The 18,702-nt window shown below is 34.6% G+C and overlaps 1 protein-coding gene and 1 long non-coding RNA gene across 3 annotated transcripts in view; one reads left to right on the top strand and one right to left on the bottom strand.

Moving 5' to 3' along the window:
- Positions 1–5,111: 5,111 nt before the first annotated feature.
- Positions 5,112–18,702, top strand: part of opcml (opioid binding protein/cell adhesion molecule-like) — a 408,742-nt gene continuing 395,151 nt past the window's right edge. Inside the window, exons 1-3 of one of the 2 annotated variants that reach the window (XM_073913808.1) lie at positions 5,112–5,182; positions 9,625–9,819; positions 17,952–18,093. The gene's annotated coding sequence lies outside the window, so the exon portion shown is untranslated. The remainder of the gene's footprint in view (positions 5,183–9,624; positions 9,820–17,951; positions 18,094–18,702) is intronic. The other variant, XM_073913809.1, reaches the window with a different exon arrangement.
- On the bottom strand, positions 9,939–17,754 carry LOC141376411 (uncharacterized). Its single transcript, XR_012386435.1, has 3 exons — positions 17,515–17,754; positions 15,884–15,939; positions 9,939–10,581 (listed from the first exon to the last, which is right to left on the bottom strand). It is a non-coding gene; the product is annotated as an uncharacterized lncRNA (long non-coding RNA).

The raw sequence follows: 18,702 nt of genomic DNA, 5'->3' as shown, positions 1-18,702 counted from the left end.
GTATGGCTGCAGACACAACCCGAGGAGGGCAAGAGGCAAAACAGTCTGGATCTTATTGAGCAAGCGTGAATTAGATGCCGGTCATTTGAATCTAATAAACAATCTCAAATCAACCATGAAAGGAGGTCACAGCTGCTCATGCTTCCCTCACATTCGGCTGCTTCACAATTTGGACTTTACATATTTCATGTACTGTATACACTTTTTTTGCAGGAGCAGATGCAGATGAGCTCAGCGTTTGCTCTGAAATTTGAAGTTGAGGTTTAATAACTTATCATTCCCATAACCCTTAAAGCTTATATTATGCTAATGAGTTTGATGCAAAGAGTCATTAGCTGGCAGCTTTCATTAGCTCTCTGCAACTTTTACATTGTCGCCTGCTGAAGCAGGGCAGCGTCCGGTCAGTACCCGAATGAGAGACCACATGAAAAAACTAGGTTGATGCTGGAAATGGTGTTAGTCAGTCCAGCAGGAGGTGCTCAACCTGCAGTCTGTGTGGGTCCTAATGCCCCAGTATATGGATGGGGACTCTATACCCAAGCTGTCCTTTGAAAAAGAGTAAGGGTTTAACCTCGGCATCCTGGCCAAATTTGCATACTGTCCATTACGGCTTCCTAACCATACCCATATCGTAATTGGCTTCATCACTGTCTCCTCTCCACCAATCAGCTGGTGTGTGGTGTGCGGTCTGTTGTAACACGGCTGCTGTCGTGTCATCTAGGTGGATGCTGCTCGCTGCTACTGGTGGTAGATGAGGAGATGCCCCCCAAAAAATGTGTAAAGTGCTTTGACTGTCCAGAAAAGAGCTATATAAATGCAAGTAATTATTATTAAAAATTAATTATTAATATTATTAAAATTGTTTAACGTTTAACCCTTGTGTTGTCCTTCATTAGTTAACACTTTTTTTTTTCTTCGGGTCAAAAATGACCCATCTTCTCTAAACCTTTAAAATAAAGCAGATACATTTCCTTTCAATCCTCGCATATTTTTTGCATGAAGAATCAACCTAATCTTCATCACCAATTTTGTACTCATTTTTGACTACAGTGAAGTGTGTATTTCCTATTTCTAGATCCTGCATAAGTGTAAAACATTTTCAGCGAGACAGTGTTCATAAACGGTTAATCAGCAGATTATTATTGTGTGTGGGTTTGTTTGGTGTGTCTCTTTGTTGCAGTGAACTGTACGTGTGTGCCAGTAGTTTTTGTGGCATGAAAATGGTCAAAAATGGGTCAAAACTTTCCCGAAGGACAACCATTGTACCCATCCAGCCTTCATGAAAATGACAATTTATTGTAATGTTGGGGTCATGTAAGGAAAAGTCAAAGAATTTCAAGATTTTTTTTATTTATTTATTTATTTATTTTTAAGTTCCTGCTGTTAAAATGGTGCACAGGGCATTTTTTACCCATAAGTCAACAGAAGGGGCAAATCATTTAAAGCGATAGTTTACCCCAAAATAAAATGCTTCTCACTATTTACTCACACTTTTGAACATTTATGAGTTTCTTTCTGATTACCTGTAACCATTGTCTTCAATAATAGGAATAACAGTTAGTATGGATGTCAATTGCTACAGGTTTTCAGCATTTTTCTAAATATCTTATTTTGTGTTTAACGGAAGAAAGAAACTCAAAACGGTTTGTAAGAATTAGAGTGAATAAGTGATGACAGATTTTTCTTTTACGTAAACTTATGAAAGTAGAAGTTTTAGCAACAAAATAATATTATATTTAAAGCTAAAAATATCTCTTTCAACTAAAAATATAAATGTGTGAAAAAAATTGTATTTAGATCATTTATAATAGTTGGGCTGCACAATATATCGTTTCAGTAAGATATGCAATGTTGAGTTTGGATTATAGTTGACCAGGAGCTACAAAATTGTCTTTAATTAGTGTATTTATACAACATTTCTTCGATTTATGCAACAACAAATAAGAAAAAAAAAATGCACTGAGAATTTTTTGTCTTGTTTCTAGTCGAAATGTCTTCATTTCAAAGCGAAAACAAGATTATTTAACACACCCTGCTGCAATTTGGCTTGTTTTAAGCAAAAGCTCTTAAATTTGCCTTATTTACTCTGATGTTTAAAACTAAGCAATATTTTTACTTGATCTAAGACTTTTTAGATATTTGTACTAAACATGAGACAAAACAAAGAAGGATTATTACTATTACTTTTTTTTGCATTGTGATTATTCTATTTCTTTACCTGAACACTGTTAGACTCTTTAAATAGAGCTATTCAAATCATTCTGTGAAACTGAATTCATATATTGCAGAAAAAGAAAATATCGCAATATCAGATTTTTCCAATATTGTGCAGCCCTAATTAATAGCAACTAGGAATAATTTTACCAAAAGCCCAAAATAACTTTAGGCAATTATTTATATATACATAAAAGTCAGAAATGAGTGACACCGTTAATGCCATCTTTGGTGATGGAAGCTGGTTTGCCCTGATCAGAGTTGAGGTAATGAGCCTGATAAAAGCCAGGAGAAACTCAATTAGCGTGATGGAGTACAGAAGCACAGGTCCGCCCAGAGGATTTCATTATGCTCTTCTTGCTGGTGAAACAGAAACACAAATAGCAAATTTTCTTGGAGAAGCCTGAAAGGGCAAAAATACAAAAAAAAAATAATAATAATAAATAAATGTAATTGCAAAAAAAATACAAATAAAATAAATGATAAAAAAAGAAAATCATCAAAATAGGGACTGATCTATTTTCTGCATGCATATTAAAAGGTACAACTGGATAGCATGAAAGAGTGATTCATCACCCCGATAATTGACGTTGATAATTCTGTGTTTAAGAGAATTTTGGTGATGATTAGCATGAAGAGCACCTTGAAAAAATTCAGATTATGTCCGCATGAGGGCAGGATTTAGTTACATATCAAATGACAATTATTTCACTTTCAAAGGAGATGTGCAGAAACACGGAAAATATGGCCCGTAATTGAATGATGGCGAGGTTTCATTCATCTTCATCAAGGAATGCAATTACTGATTACATGCAGATTGTTTTACATGGCTTTTAAGAAACAAAAATTACTGGAATATTTTAGAAAATAAACATCACCACAACACACGTGCAGGCTACCAACCAAACAAAACCCAAAGACACTTGCATTTAATCTCTCTCTCTCTCTCTCTCTCTCTCTCTCTCTCTCTCTCTCTCTCTCTCTCTCTCTCTCTCTCTCTCTCATTTATATATGGGAATTAGATCAGTGAGGTTTGTTATTATTATTATATATATTTTTGGATAAACTAAAGAAAAAAAATTTTCTTGATTACAGCCAAGACATAATTTCCCTGATGATCAAAATAGTTCCCCAGAAATTAGAATTACTTGACATTGAAAATGCTGGGATTAATCGTCCCTTGTTTTGTTTCATAGTTAATGGGAATGTTGGTTTTAGTAGTTAAAAAGGAAAGTGCTTTATAAAAATAATGCACATGTGACTAAAATTAATTCTAGCGTGAGTGATCAATGTCCTTTTTGTTTAGAAAGGTAAACAATTTTCACTCTCTCATGTATTGTAAGCAGTGGTGCAGGTAGTGCTGTCGCCACACAGCAAGAAGGTCGCTGGGTCGCTGGTTAGAGCCGGCTCAGTTGACGTTTCTGTGTGGAGTTTGCATGTTCTCCCTGCGTTCACGTGGGTTTCCTATGGGTGCTCCGGTTTCCCCCACAGTCCAAAGACATGCTGAACAGGTGAATTGGGTGGGCTAAATTGTCTGTGGGTGTGTGAATGTGTGTGTGGATGTTTCCCAGAGATGGGTTGCGGCTGGAAGGGCATCTGCTGCGTAAAAACTTGCTGGATAAGTTGGTGGTTCATTCTGCTGTGGCGACCACAAATTAATAAAGGGACTAAGCTGACAAGAAAATGAATGAATGAATAAACAAATATCTCATGAATATTTGTAATGCCATTAATGTAAATTCTTAACCCAGCGTTTTCAGAGTAAACAAACCAAATGGCAATTTGTGTAATGCTTCATCTTTTTTACTATTAAAAAAAGGACAGAAGGGAAGAGAAAAAAATAAATAAACAAAAAAACTAAGAACAAAGCGGTTATCATGCCTGTAGCCAGTGGGTGGTTCGAAAGACCCACCCCCCGCTGACAAAGTCCAGAATTTGGCCCCTATAAGAGCTCATTTGTTCCATGATTGATATATGCCATTTTCATTAAATTAAAAAAAAAAAAATAAATAAAAATGACTATAAGTCAAATAATTATTAATTATTGCCTATAGGCTACAGTTCTTAATTTAAAACAAGTTTAACAGATTTCTAATAGTTTTATTTTGTTTTATGATGGATAATAATTAGCATTTCATTTCAGTCCCTATACCAGAAGGGCTGTATTTTTAGGCAAGCCCAAAATCTGTGAAAATGGTTTGCCATGCATTGAGGTTTCACATTGTCTCCAACAAGAGCCCAAACCTTCACCTGTACGCAAGGCAGACAGTTTAGGAGTTATAACGAACTAAGTTTGTCAGATTCCCATCCAAACTCCCTTCAAGCTCTTGAATTTGTGGCTTTTGCTTGTGGATGTGTGACACACATATCTGTCCAGTCTTCCTCTGTTATTTGATGGTTTGACTCTTTCTCCCATTTTTGTTTTATGTAATTTGATTAATGAATCTTACTGTTTTGTATGCATTTTAGGGACCAGTTTTCTTCTTTTATGTATGCATCCAAAAATACTGTGATCACATTATAATCATCCTTAAATTTATTATTATTATTTTATTACAGTAATATCTAACTTACAAGTATCTGTAAAAACCCTGCTTGTCAAGGCCAAATGTATCTGAAAGGGTCTGATAACTCATAAAATTCACTCTGAAAAAAAAAAAGATGTCTGCAAAATTTTCAAACTATTTATATGTTGAATCTAATCAAACAAATTAAATTAGGTAATATTCAACTTAATTTTTTTGTTGGAATTCAGCCCAAATTAATCGCTTACAACCACTTAACTTAAAAAAAAAAGTTTAGTAAATCCAAGGAATCATCTTTGAATCTTTTTTTTTCAGCGGACAATATTGCAATTCTGATGACTTGTTTTGACCCATAGAGGGCGCTGCTCACTTGAGGTGTGTCATCATGCTAGTTTATTTAGCCTACTTGTTCGAAGCCCATGTGTGATGCTGTAGGCCTCAAGGTAAGTCGTGTACTGAAAACACGTGTTTGAAGACGCTTTAAAAATTATGAAACTGGTGTACTTTATTAAAAATAGGCCTTCATAGTTAAGCTAAACAGCCAGGTGTGACTCAATGAACATATTTGTTTTTAAACACATCTTGTGTGTGCGGCTCTGGGTGATGTCTTTATTAAGAAGCAGAAATGTCAGTGATAGGAGTGGAAGTCAATAAGTTTGTTTGTGTGGACATTTAATTTATGTGATAATTAAATTTAAAATGGAAAAGGAGGAAGATGTTGAAACTTATAAGTTTCTTGACTGTACATTTGATGCTGAATTGCTTCAGGTAGTTTATGAAGTAATTTATATACTTGTTTATTTTGACTAATACTTTATATTTCAATAACTGTAAAGCTTCTAACGTTATTTGGGCTTTACACTTTAGTCACAGACTTGCATGAAAGACTATGCGAGTTCGTATGTCACCATATCACATTTACCACCGAAATTATGCTGGATTGTCTTGCTTTTAATTCCGATATTTCAATTAAATAATAAATTGTGAGCTGTGCAGTAGATTGAGGTAAAGTTGGTTTAGATTTGGACCTTTGTTCGTTTTTGATCAGTGACAACTTGTGACACGGCCTCTATGTTGTGTATTATGCTATTTTGAATATCTGGCCTAAAATTGTATGTAAATATGACTTCAAAACAACATTAGCTCTACTTAATTAAACGTGAATAATGTTGTACTTTGAAAGACATTGGCTGCTAATGTGATTTCACTATTTTGAATTTGCAACGAATACTTTTCTGAAGTTATTTTATTAAGGAGAAAGTCCAAATGTACAAATATAAAACCAACTTTACCTCAATATAGGCCTACTGTAGAAACATGCATGGGCAGATTTGGTGATTTGGGGGCCCTAAGCAATTGTAGCAATAGGGCCCAATGTCCTAATATGCAGCCTTTGTATTCTTTTTTTTTTTCTTTTCTTATATCACTCTCACTATATAATACTCTTTTCTTTTTCCTAGATTTTAATTTCCTAAAAAACAACATTACATTTTTATTTGTAGACCCTCACCAAACAAAATATGACAATAAACTGTACAATTTATACTTCTGTGTATATTATTGGGGGACCCCAAATTTTCTTGAGACCATATGTGGCTGCTGACCTCAATTATTGGTTAAATCCACCATTGGATATGGTTCAATGGTCACTGTATAGTAACTTACTCACAATGTCATATAGCAATTTACTCACATAGACATTGGCTACAAATGTGATTTCACTATTTAGAATTTACAAAGAATACTTTTCTGAAATTATTTTATTAAGGAGAAAGTCAAATTGTACATATATAAAACCAATTTTACCCCAATATACTGTGGAGATAACTGCATGGGTAGATTTGGTAATTTGGAGACCCTAAGCAATTGCAGCCATGGGGCCCAAAAGTCCTATTATGCAGCCTTTGCATTATTTTTTATTATTTTTTTTCTTTGCATTAAGTCTTTTTTCTATATCACTCTCACTATATAACACTCAATCTTTTTTTCTAGAGTTTCTTTTCCTAAAAACAACATTAACATTTAGATTTTAGACCTTCACCATACAAAAAATGATGGTAAACCATAATGTTATATATACATTTTAGGTACAATTTAGTCCTATAGGTATATTATTGGGGGACCCCAAGTTTCCTGGGACCCTAAGTAGCTGCTTACCACGATTATTGGTTAAATCCACCACTGGATATGGATCTATGGTCACTGTTGAGCACTGTATAGTAACTGCTCACATTCTTTTAAACAGTATATACCTTTATATAATATGAAGTTTTACATTTTTACAGGTATGTGTAATTCACCAAAGTGTTGTCATCCGATCTTACATTGTATAAAAATAAATTACAAAAAGTCATGACAGATGTTTTGAGGTTACTTTAACTTATTTGAATAAGTGAATCAGGTTTTAACTGCATGTTTTAAGTTGTACAAAGTTAGTCCGTTTGACCAATATAAGTTGATATGAATAGAAATTTGATTCAACTAAAATATTTAAGGCAGCAACATTTCTCTTTACAGTGCACGTTATTTTAAGTTATTATATTGTTATTTAATAATGTAAGTAATGTGATTCAGTTTGATATTTTTCTATAGAGTTTAATAACAGTGGTTCTTAGCCGCATTCAATATTTGGAATTGAACTGAATTTGTAGTTGGTTTTTAGTCCATTTAAAACCAAATGCACTGAATATTTGAATTTGGACATAGCTGTAGTGTGTTGTTTTATAGGACAGCCATTTGTAGTCATGTGCAAGACATTAGTGGACATGAAGTGCACTTGTTTAGGCTCATAATGCACAGCAATAATGAGTCTACAATCGATGTACACTTCATGGGCTTGTAGAGAATACCCATGTGCTGAATGAATAAATGTCCACATCTCAACAGCAGAACGCTCACTAGCTATTCACTGTTTCCTGCGTTATGCTACATTTAGCTCAAATAGTAGAGTATGGCATGAGTAACAATAAGGTAATGGATTCACTTCTCAAGGACAGCGACAACTGGTAAAATCATTTTGTTCCTACTACCTGCAAGGCAATATAAGTTGCTTTAGATATCCTGTAAGGATCTACCAAAGAACATTGAGGATGACAATGAATAGGTGCACTCAATAATGTCCACTACAGTTTCAGAAACCACCTCAAATTGCTGCCTTCTCAAATAATATGAGGGTGATTGAAGGTTTTGCTGTATTGTAATTTCTGAAATCAGTCTCCATTTGTGTCATATAAAGGTACAGTTCACCTACAAAAAAAATAATATCAGGTTTTTTAGGGTTGTATTTTGTGTTGAACATTAAAGAAGATATTTTGAAGAATGTTGGATAACGCTAACCATTAAAGTCTGCATGAACCGGAAACTGAAATTTTTTTTTGTTGTATTTTGATGCTGTTTTTTAGAGAAACTGAATAATAATGAGAACTGGGCGTGGCTGTTTTTTTCTACTGTCGAGCTGATGGGATGTAGTAAAGTGGGGATTTCATTCAGAAAGATTAGGAAATTGGTTTTAGAAGAGTTATTCCAACCTGGGGTTCGTTCTTCGTACCGTGCTTAAATGATCTAACATGATTTGACAGATCCTGGATCTTTTAATCTTGATATGTAATCTCTGGCTAATTTGGTTCTACAAATAAGTTTGTGAATCAGATTAAAATGTCTGTATGAACTGATTTGAGAATGTTGCATGTGTTGTGAATGACAGATCTATCAATCCTCGGAAACATAATCAGCAATGCAACAATTGGCTTACAGCACAGCAGCATAATAACATTATTTGATTAATATTTAATTATCCATGTGAGCAAAATTACATAAAATTCGTAGTAAATGGTTTGTTAAACATGATATGCAATAACATTCCACCTTTGTTGTGGGTTACAAACTGAAGGCTATACACTTTCATGTGTCAAGAATATTTAGCTATTTATTTAGTTTTACATTTAGAGTGGATTTCTTTAGTATATTATAGTCTAGTTTCTTTATCGGCATAAGGAATAACTGGATATTTAAATCAATTTTGCATCAAAAAAAGCATTTTGATATTGGTAAAGGTGTCTGCAACTTCTGTGAAGCATCACATCACCATCATTTTAGCTGTCAAAAAAAAAAAAAGTGAATATTGGGCATGTTTACTATCATACATAAATTGTACTAAAGCTGGGTTGGTGCCTTAAAAAAAGCATGCGTTTGTATCTAAAAAGTCCATATTAAAAATGTTTTTTGTAAACCCCTTGTGAAGAACAACCCCTGTGACCTTTATTTCAGAGTGCAGATTGCATAAGTTTTATTTATAATTTTTTAAAAGTATTTTGCTATTTTTCCCAGTGTATATAATATATAGGTTAATACTGTAAGAAAATATTAGCATTTAGAGCATACTTTCAGTATTACCTTTGCTTAAAAAGACCTGATCTAATCCTATTTATATAAAATAAGCCTGCTCTTGAGCTACCAGAACTGTTGCTATGACAAAAATTCTTGGATGAGTTTTGAGGAACGAAATGTTTCTGGTTCATGTCACATCATAAGTAATCAAATCCAGCTAATTGAGTAATCCAGGTACGAAGAACGGTCCCCAGCTCGCCATTTACATTTGTTGTCAAAACTGACAGTTGGGTCGGCGCCAGTGGTGTAGTGGTTAGTACGTCGACTCGTGCACTCCGGTGCTCGTGGCGACCCGGGTTCGATTCCGCCTCGCGGTCCTATGCCAATCCTTCCCCTCTCTCTGCTCCCCATGCTTTCCTGTCAATTCTCTCTACTGTCCTATCGAAAATAAAGGTGAAAACCCCGAAAAAATAATTATAAAAAAAAAAAAAAAAACTGACAGTTGGATGGGTGTGGTTATGTAAGCAACTAATCATTAACTAAATTTTTTTTCTTTAAGACATGCACAGATGGGGCGTCACGGTTGTGCAGTGGGTTGCACGATCACCTCACAGCAAGAAGGTCTCTGGTTCGAGTCTCAGCTGGGTCAGTTGGCATTTCTGTGTGGATTTTGCATGTTACTGTGTTCGTGCGGGTTTCTTCTGGATGCTCCGGTTTCCCCCACAAGTCCAAAGACATGCGCTATATGAATTTGGTAAGCTAAATTGTCTGTAGTGTATGTGTGTGAGAATTACTTTTTTTGTGTTCAACAGAGAAACTCAAACAGGTTTCAAAGAAATGGAGGAGCAGTAAATGATGACACAATATACATTTTGTGGTCAGACTACCCCTTTAATTTTGTGATGCTAGTTGTCCAGAAATGTAACAGTTGTACTTTTCGATAAATTATATTACGTGAAACAATAAATCTGTTGTTAAAGTAGACTATTGTGGATTGTAAGCGGGTTATTCTGTAAAGAAAGACTCTCCACTTCTAATTACATTTCTCTAAGACTTGCAGCAATTTATTTGAAACCTTGAGTGATTCTTTCCCATCATCCAATTAAGACCTGACACATTATGGCTTTGAATTCCCATATTTCTCACTTTTGTGTTTGTGATCCACTGACATTGCTTCCTGTGAATTTTTTTCTTTTTTTTTTTCCCTCTCGAGAGAGCTTGGTGAGAACAAATGGTGGGATGGAAAACGACAGCCAATTATTCCTCTCGTCAGCTCGTTTGTTTCCTTTGTATCTGTTGTTGTCGTAGCGAACCAAAGGTTGAACGTTGCCAGTGATTTCTAGCTGATGTCCAATTAAGACTGATGTGGGCTTTTTGTGTGGGTATCAGGGGAGGTGAACTGGTGCGATGATGGATGCGGCCCGTGCCATGTGGGATGAGCTGGAAGCCGGGACTCTGTTTGCTTAGACCCAACATGATTCAGTAATGGATCTCTAATCTTGTTTCGAGAGCAAAGCTGTGGGGGAAAAAAAGAGGTAGAGAGGAAAAAAAAACAATAAGCAAGGACCTGTGTCATGCTCTGCTGCTGCCTGGGAAACCTTGATTACTGTTGTTAAAAGCTGCTCGCCACAGCTGAAATAGAAGCTGAAAAGTATCTAGACCGTAGCACGACATGCATTATTGGGTCTCCGCATGAGCTGATGACAAGATCAATAAAGCAGACTTTGTTTTTTAAGGAACTGGTAGCACAGAGTAAAAATGCATGAATATGGAACTTTTTTTTTTAGATTTACAGGGATTTTGGAAGGGCAAGTCGTACATTCAGAGTTGAAAATGATGCATGGCAGAAGTGGTGGTAATTCACACATGCAAAGTCAGTCATTCTACTTTGTACTACAGTTAACTGAAATATTAAAGGCATTCTTCAGATGCTTAATTTCCTTATAGTTGTCAGGTTTTATCCATAAAATTCACTCATGTAAAGGACTAGTTTCTTAAATTCTCAGGCATTTCATCTGTTTTGAAATGTCACTTTATAGTTTTGGTAACGGAGGCTTTTTAATGCTTAAGATTAAACTCGAGTCACGTGCCATTACAAAAGTCTGAATAGTCAAGTCAAGTTAAGTCAACTTTGTTGTCAATCAAACCATGCAACAGTACATTACACAGCAGACTTGCGTTTCTCCCATACTCCAGTGTGCAATTTAAAAACAAAAATATGACACACACTAGACATAAACTAAACATTTAACTAATATAGTACAAGATAAATTGAATAAATAGACAATAATAAACTGTGAACAATTACCATATATCCTATTGTTCCAGATATAGTGTATTTAGGCAAAGTAATTTGACAATTATGATTGGTTATGTTGCGCTGAGTGTTTTTGTGCTGGGTTGTTTCGCTAAATGTTTACGTGCTGGTTGTGACTTTAAATTGCAAACATAGTTGAAGTTTCACAAACTGTGGTGCAGCTATGAATGTGAGTGTTTCTGAAACACTGCCTGCACTGCTGCAAATAGATCAGACTGGTAGGCCTGTCATAATAATCAACATATCAACTTATTTCACAACACATGGACAATGGCTTCAATCATTTTTGGTGATGCAGTATATATCGTCCATACATATTATTATTGTGCAACCTTTGATTATTTGCTCCCATGTCTATTGGAGGTGGCAGTGTCAGCATGGCAAAACAGTACAATATTATCAAAGTCTATAGACTTGGGCTAGTTTCAGCATATAAATCTCAATGTGCACATCCGTAATAGTCACGTCACAAGATATGCAATGTTGAGTCTGATTTATAGTTGACCGGGAGCTGCAGAATTGTCTTTAATCATCGTATTTATACAGAATTTATATGATTTATTTACTTGTTTCTAGTCCAAATATCTACATTTCAAAGCAAAAACAATATAATTTTACTTACCCCACTGGCAGATCATTATAAGGAAATACTCTTATTTTTGAGTAATTTCCTCTGAAGGTGAAAAAATCTTATATTTTTGCTTGATATAAGAATTGTTTGATATTTGGACTAGAATTGAGACTAAGAAAAGCATTTTTTTGCATTGTGATTATTTGATTTCTGTTGCTGATTACTATTAGACTCATCAGAAAACCACTAAATAGAGCTATTCAAACCATCTTGTGAAACTGTATTCATAGTGCAGAAAAATAAAATATTGCAATTTTAAATTTTTCCAATATTTTGCAGCCATACTATTGATATACAAAAACAGTTCACTAACATAACTATGAATGGGAACTGTGTAGTATGGTCACAACAGCAATAGAAAATGTTTAGTTTTTTCTAGTTCTTTTTACCTTGCACTTTGTACATTTATTATTTGTATTTATTTGATTAGGATGAATGTTTTCACATTCTTCAATTGTAAAAATTATAAATTAAATAGTCATAAGAATAAAATATCATGTGCTCTTTGAAAGAGTGTACTTCTATGCTTTATACTGTCATTCTGGCATTAAATAATGAGTGACACACAATGGCCTTAAAAAGAAAATTATATAATTTATCGCAATACATCTTGGTGAAATATATCATATGACAAGTAATGCGCACACCTAACCCCGTGGCTAACCCTACCCCTCACAGTGGCGTCCTCTATTGAGTGCATTAAGTCTGAGATTGCATGTCTCAGTTTGCATAAGCACTAGGGTTGGGCCGATAGACGATGCCATCGCCAATGGCCGATAGACAACATGATGCTGATCCACCGCCCTGCCCCCTTCGCAAACTCGCTCTCGAAATATACACACTTAGGTCCTGTTTACACTATTATGTCTTAGTTTTAAAATGGCATTTTAGAATGGAAGTGATTCACATCCACACTGTGTTTTACGCAGTCGCGCAAAAAGGGGGTATGCAGTATAGGGGCGCCACACATGGGGGGGGGGGGGGGTGGGGGGCGGGGGGGCATTGTGCCAAAACTATTTTTTTAATTATCATTATTAAAAGTTAATTAATAAAAATAAATAATTATGCTTTGTTAAAAAACATTATTTTGCACTTTATACAAATATAACATTGTTATTGTTTAATTCAAAATCATTTAACACAATAACATGCAGTCACACAGCCTAAATTGTTTATGAAGATGTAACTGTTTAGATTTGTTTTTATTTTTTATCAAAATAAACTGTCAAATCATACATAATGTCAAAAGTTATAAGGTTAATCTGAAAATTTGTCTTCATTTATTATTAATTAATTAATTAAGTTATTAGTTTGCCAAAATAAGAGGGATCACACAAAATTTGAACCCGCATACCCCTCAGTAAATGTGTAGTTGCGCCCCTGGTTTTACCTAGTATTTCTGAACAGCCCTTCGTCTGCTGAAAACGCACATCAGGTGAACGCACACACACACACAGCCAAAGCCACACACTCTGTCATGCGCTCGTCTGAGCTCCAGAGAGCAGTACACGTTGGACAGTTTATCAAGGATTTACTGCTGGATGGCGTCTCACTACAGTTGTTAAACGTGATATTTAATTAATCTTATCTCTGTCTAACGACTCTTCAGTCTTTTAAATCTATCAGGTAACGTGTCACAGTGGCAGTACACTGCTTTTACTTCCTTTCACTTTCAGTACTTATTAATTTTAATGAAAACCTCAGATACTGTTGGTTGGTTCCTGTTGGTTGTGCACCTTTTTTACCAACCAAGTCTGACGACGCCATTATAACGACACTGATCACTCTGCGAATTCATGCCAGAGTCCCGCGGAAAAACTGATTGACAGGTGGTAATTTGTGTGTAACTTACCCACATTTATTTATGATTTGGTTATGGGTAAAACAGACCATGCAGGTCAGGTAGTTGAAACGGTAGGCTACAAATAATTAATTCATTATAATTCATTTTTTATTATTCCTAAAAAATGTATCCGCCTATGACAATGATGCCATCGTCCATCGCAATGTTTTACATTAGACATTGTACGATGCCAAATTGGCCAGCATCTCCCAACCCTAATAAGCACATCTGCATCCAGATACCATTGCATTTGCTGAATGTCTGCATAAAACATGATTTTTCTTAATATTTTAAGGATTATTGACGCCAAAGAAAAATTAATAATTTTGACCCATATGTTGGCTATCGCTGTGAATATTTAACCTGTGCAAAATGAGACTAATTTGGTTGTCGTGGGTCACATACTATAGATGCCAACACAATCTCACAGCAATTTGTAACTTTTTGATTTCTTATTCATACAATTAAGTACAATTTGCTTATCCCCAATCACTGTTGGCTTTAGGGGTGAAGTTGGGTGCCAAGGTTCCTTTTTACAGTTTTTTTTTTTTTTTTTCAATTGTTTACTCAATTTTTCAAAACATAATCACAATTATTCAAACACCACACTCAATTTGCAGAATTCCTAGATTGTTTACAAAATGACACACAATAGTCAAAACATATACACATCTTTGTGAAAATGCTATTAGTTTTCATTTAACCACAGTCCTCAATGATCAGACACTATTGCAGACAGTTTGACATTGCTGTGATGAATAAAAAACACTTTTGTAAAAAAAACTAATTTTAGATAATAGCATGTGCTAGATTTTTGAGCAGACATTGTTATGTAAGGGATCATTTCAATGACAAAACAAAATAGTGACAAACCCACAACATTCTTCATGATTAGTTTGAGATCTAGGGAGAATGTACACAAATAGGCCTACTATAAACGTATCAAGCACTGCCCAATGATGCTGCAGACTGAATGATTTAAGTATTTATTTAAATTCAAGTAATACAGTATTTCTGCTGAGATTTGGTTGAACTCTTTGTCTAGCTTCCATCAGTGTCAGTCCATGGTTGATAACATGGTCAATAAGTGTCGCACGGATTTCTTGAGTCAAAAGTGGTCCTTGTCTTCTTTGCTCAGGTTATATTAACTCTTCAAGCCCTTTTCTACCTCTTTCTCTACCTCCTTTCTCTACCTCCTTCTCCTCTTTGAGCTCCCCCTCTCATTCTCACTCTTTTTCTAACTCCTTCCATTTTTGATGAATACAGGTGAACTCACCTGCCGCCTTTTATAGCACACCTGAGTGCTGCGTTTTCAAATTAGCGCATGTGTTCTTTCACAGCTTGTGGATGTGTTTATCCAATTCATTCATTAGCGTGGTCATTGGCAATCCGGGGCTTTGTAATGACAAGGAAGTAACCTCACAATCCTTATGTCTAAGGTGTCGAAATGTGTGTAGAGTTTTACAAATCACTGTGTGTGATTTTTTGCAAAAAGAGTGAAGCAGACACTGTGTGTAATGTTGTGCAAAACTGTGGCGGTGTTTTGCTCCTTGGAGTTGAATTTTGCAAATTGTGTGGAAATGTTTATTTTAGAGTGTAAACAATCGTAAACAAACTGTAAAAATTATACATTTTCATATGACTGAGTACGAATTGCGACTGAAGTGACAAAAGGTAAAATACCTACATTTCCCTGTGAGATCAGGCTGTAGATAGTGTGTGTGTGTAACATTTGCACTTGCTAAATGGTAGATTTACAGTGTCAAGGTGTTAATTGCCTAAATACATCATAGTCTGTAAAAAAAGGTTTGCATCAAGCATCTTTCATGCATTATAGTTCACATGTCCTCGCCAAAGCTTTAAAAATTGCTCTTTCATAGTGAAGTGAAAGGAAATGCCAGTTTGGGTCAAACACAGAGGCAGTTTTTTTTCCTTCTTTTTCTGAGCACATTAGCGGTGTATTGGAGCCTCTGAGGCGTGTGTTATCAGAGTGCTGTAATGTCAACCTGTTTGGTGGAGAAGCTGACCTTGCAGTCATTCAACAAAGCAGACGTGAAGGTGAATGACAGGACTCATGCGAGAGCTGCAGGAAAGAGCAAGGTTAGGGCTAAAGTCAAAACCGATGAACATCAAGAACCGCTGAATGTGCACATCCAGGGTTCTGTAGTGTCATAAAGCAAAATATTATTAAATAAATGTTTTATACATCTTATAAAGACAACAACAACTTCATTATTATTGTTCTTATTAGCTTTTTCTTGTTCTATGAAGCATATATATATATATATATATATATATAAATATATATATATTTTTTTTAGTATATTGTGAGCCAACCCCTTATGTTTCTTATAATAATAATCAGTGAAGGATATTTTTAAACTACAATTTGTGTGGTAAAATTTAGATTTTTACTTGTTTATCTTTATGATTAGCGATACTCCAGTCAATCGGCCGGAGCTGAGTATCGGCCGTTAATCACATTTCTTGACTAGATCGGTACTCGCCAATCTCTCTCATGAACCGATCACAAGTGTTTGTTTATGAGTTTACACAGAGCAAGTGGCACGTGTGCTCATTAGCAGCGCTACAACATGTGAAGAAGTAAATGATGTGTGCTGGCATGAGCAAACTTCTATATAAAGCTTAAAGCATCTGAATCGGCTTTCTGTATCGGCTGATCACCATCACAAGGAATCATGACTCGACATCCGCTGCAAAAATCTTGATCGGAGCATCCCTATTTAAGATATTTTTTAAAACTGATAAACTGATACATTTAAAATAATGTAAATGTGTGGTTTTTTATTGTGTGTTTTTATTGTTATGGAGCATAAAGTAAAAATCTTATATAAGTATTATACATAACTTATATTGGTTAGCATGAAGAAAAACTTATTTTAAAATAAATCATGCAGGGTGGTTTCAGCTGATATTTCCGAGCTAAAATTTATTCATATATAAAAACAAGAAATTCTGATATTTCATTTTCTGATATAAACAAAAGTGGTCATAGTAAGTTTCTATTTTATTATGTATTATTCATGAACTAATAATAATACAGAAAAACAGCACTTTGCAGAAATAGAACGTTTATATTATTTAAAGCATTTGTCTATCATTATTATAATTATATTATATATCATTATATATTTATTTATTTATTTAGTTTATATATTATGCATTAAATTGTATTCCCCCCGCCATGTCTTTAAAAGATGACAGTTTATTTTACCTCAATATTTTTAAAGGTATTTCTGCGCTAGCCTGTTGCTACTGACGGCACTAGTGGTTTCAACTGTCTTTTCTCTCGTTTTAAGTCTATTTAACTTAGTGAATTGGAATTACATTACAACATTCATGCTGTAAAAAAAAAAAAAAAACTTGTGGAATTAAGAATAGTCACATTAAGCTTTCACCGTAAGTTTACCATTGGCTTTAAAACTCTAACTTTGCATAGAGCCCATTGGTATCACATACAAATGAAAGAAAAAGAAGAAAAAAAATAACAACAAAACAGTCAGTGTTGCCCATCTTTTTCTAAATAATTTTAGTTAGCCTTTTCAAAGCCTTAAGTTAGTGTATTGAGAACTACCATAATTGTAAAAAAAGTATTGTTTTCCTAGGTATAAATAATGTTCCTTTATTGCAATTTTACAGATTTTCCCCTCTTTTTTTGGAGTGTACTGTAAAACGATCACTTACCATATGCTGGTCCACCCATAAGACAGTGAGTAACTTGTCACACAATCCTCTTCCACTGTAACCTTTTGATTTGTCCTTGTTCGCCCGTCATCTCAATTTTGCTGCAGAGTCAGAAATGCAACTGAAGAGTTTGCAGGAGCTTCAGGATGTTGCTGTGCTGCATGTTGAGAGTTTGGCCACGTTCCCGTCTTTCAGTAGTCGTGTGTGTGTGTGTGTGTGTGTGTGTGTGTGTGTGTGTGTGTGTGTGTGTGTGTGTGTGTGTGTGTGTGTGTGTGTGTGTGTGTGTGTGTGTGTGTGTGTGTGTGTGTGTGTGTGTGTGTGTGTGTGTGTGTGCTAATGTGCGTGAATGTAAATATATAAGCTGAATATTTATGTTGTCGTATCCCACAGGCACCTGGAAGTAAGCAGCTGCTCTGGGTTTAGAGATGCACACTTGTGATTTACCAAATGCGTCTGCAAACCTTGCGCTGTGCAGCTGGGGGAGAAAACAACAAGTGGTGAGCAGCTGTCATCACCAACAGCACTGCTCAATGTAAGCACTCTGAGATTACACTTCATTTATGTCCTGTCCACCTTTTGTACCATTTTTATTCTTGTCAATATTTTATTTAATTTGTTTATAATTGGCATAGTTTTAACATTTCATTATTATTAGTGTTGTTATTGTAATAATAATAATAATTTTGAATAATTTTGTTATTATCACAACACCACCAGGGCTATTAAAATAAATAAAAAAAAATAAATAAATAAAATTAATATATTTAAAATAAAACTTATTTTCAACAAATAAAATCAATTATTATTTTTATAATTAAATAGATTGTTTAATTTTATTGTAATAAATTACAGAAAATAAAAATAGAGTAAATACAGGTAAAATAATAATATAGTTAATAAATTAAATACAATTTTGCTATCAAAAAATTATTTTTATTGTTGCTGGAAGGGAATAAAACATACAGTATGCCAGAGTAGTTAGCGGTTCATTCCACTGTCGCGACCCCTGATAAATCAGGCCCTAAGCTGAAGAAAAATAACTGAAGGAAATGTAATTAACTTCAAATTTGATTGTATAAAAATATATAACATTTATGTAACAACATATTTTTGTTAGTTGTTAAGGTTTATTTTTTTTAGC

This window comes from Danio rerio, chromosome 10, assembly GCF_049306965.1.
Source record: "Danio rerio strain Tuebingen ecotype United States chromosome 10, GRCz12tu, whole genome shotgun sequence".
NCBI classification, from domain to species: Eukaryota; Metazoa; Chordata; class Actinopteri; order Cypriniformes; family Danionidae; genus Danio; species Danio rerio.
The sequence above is the reverse complement of the archived record's forward strand: the minus strand, read 5'-3'. Positions and strand labels throughout refer to the sequence as shown.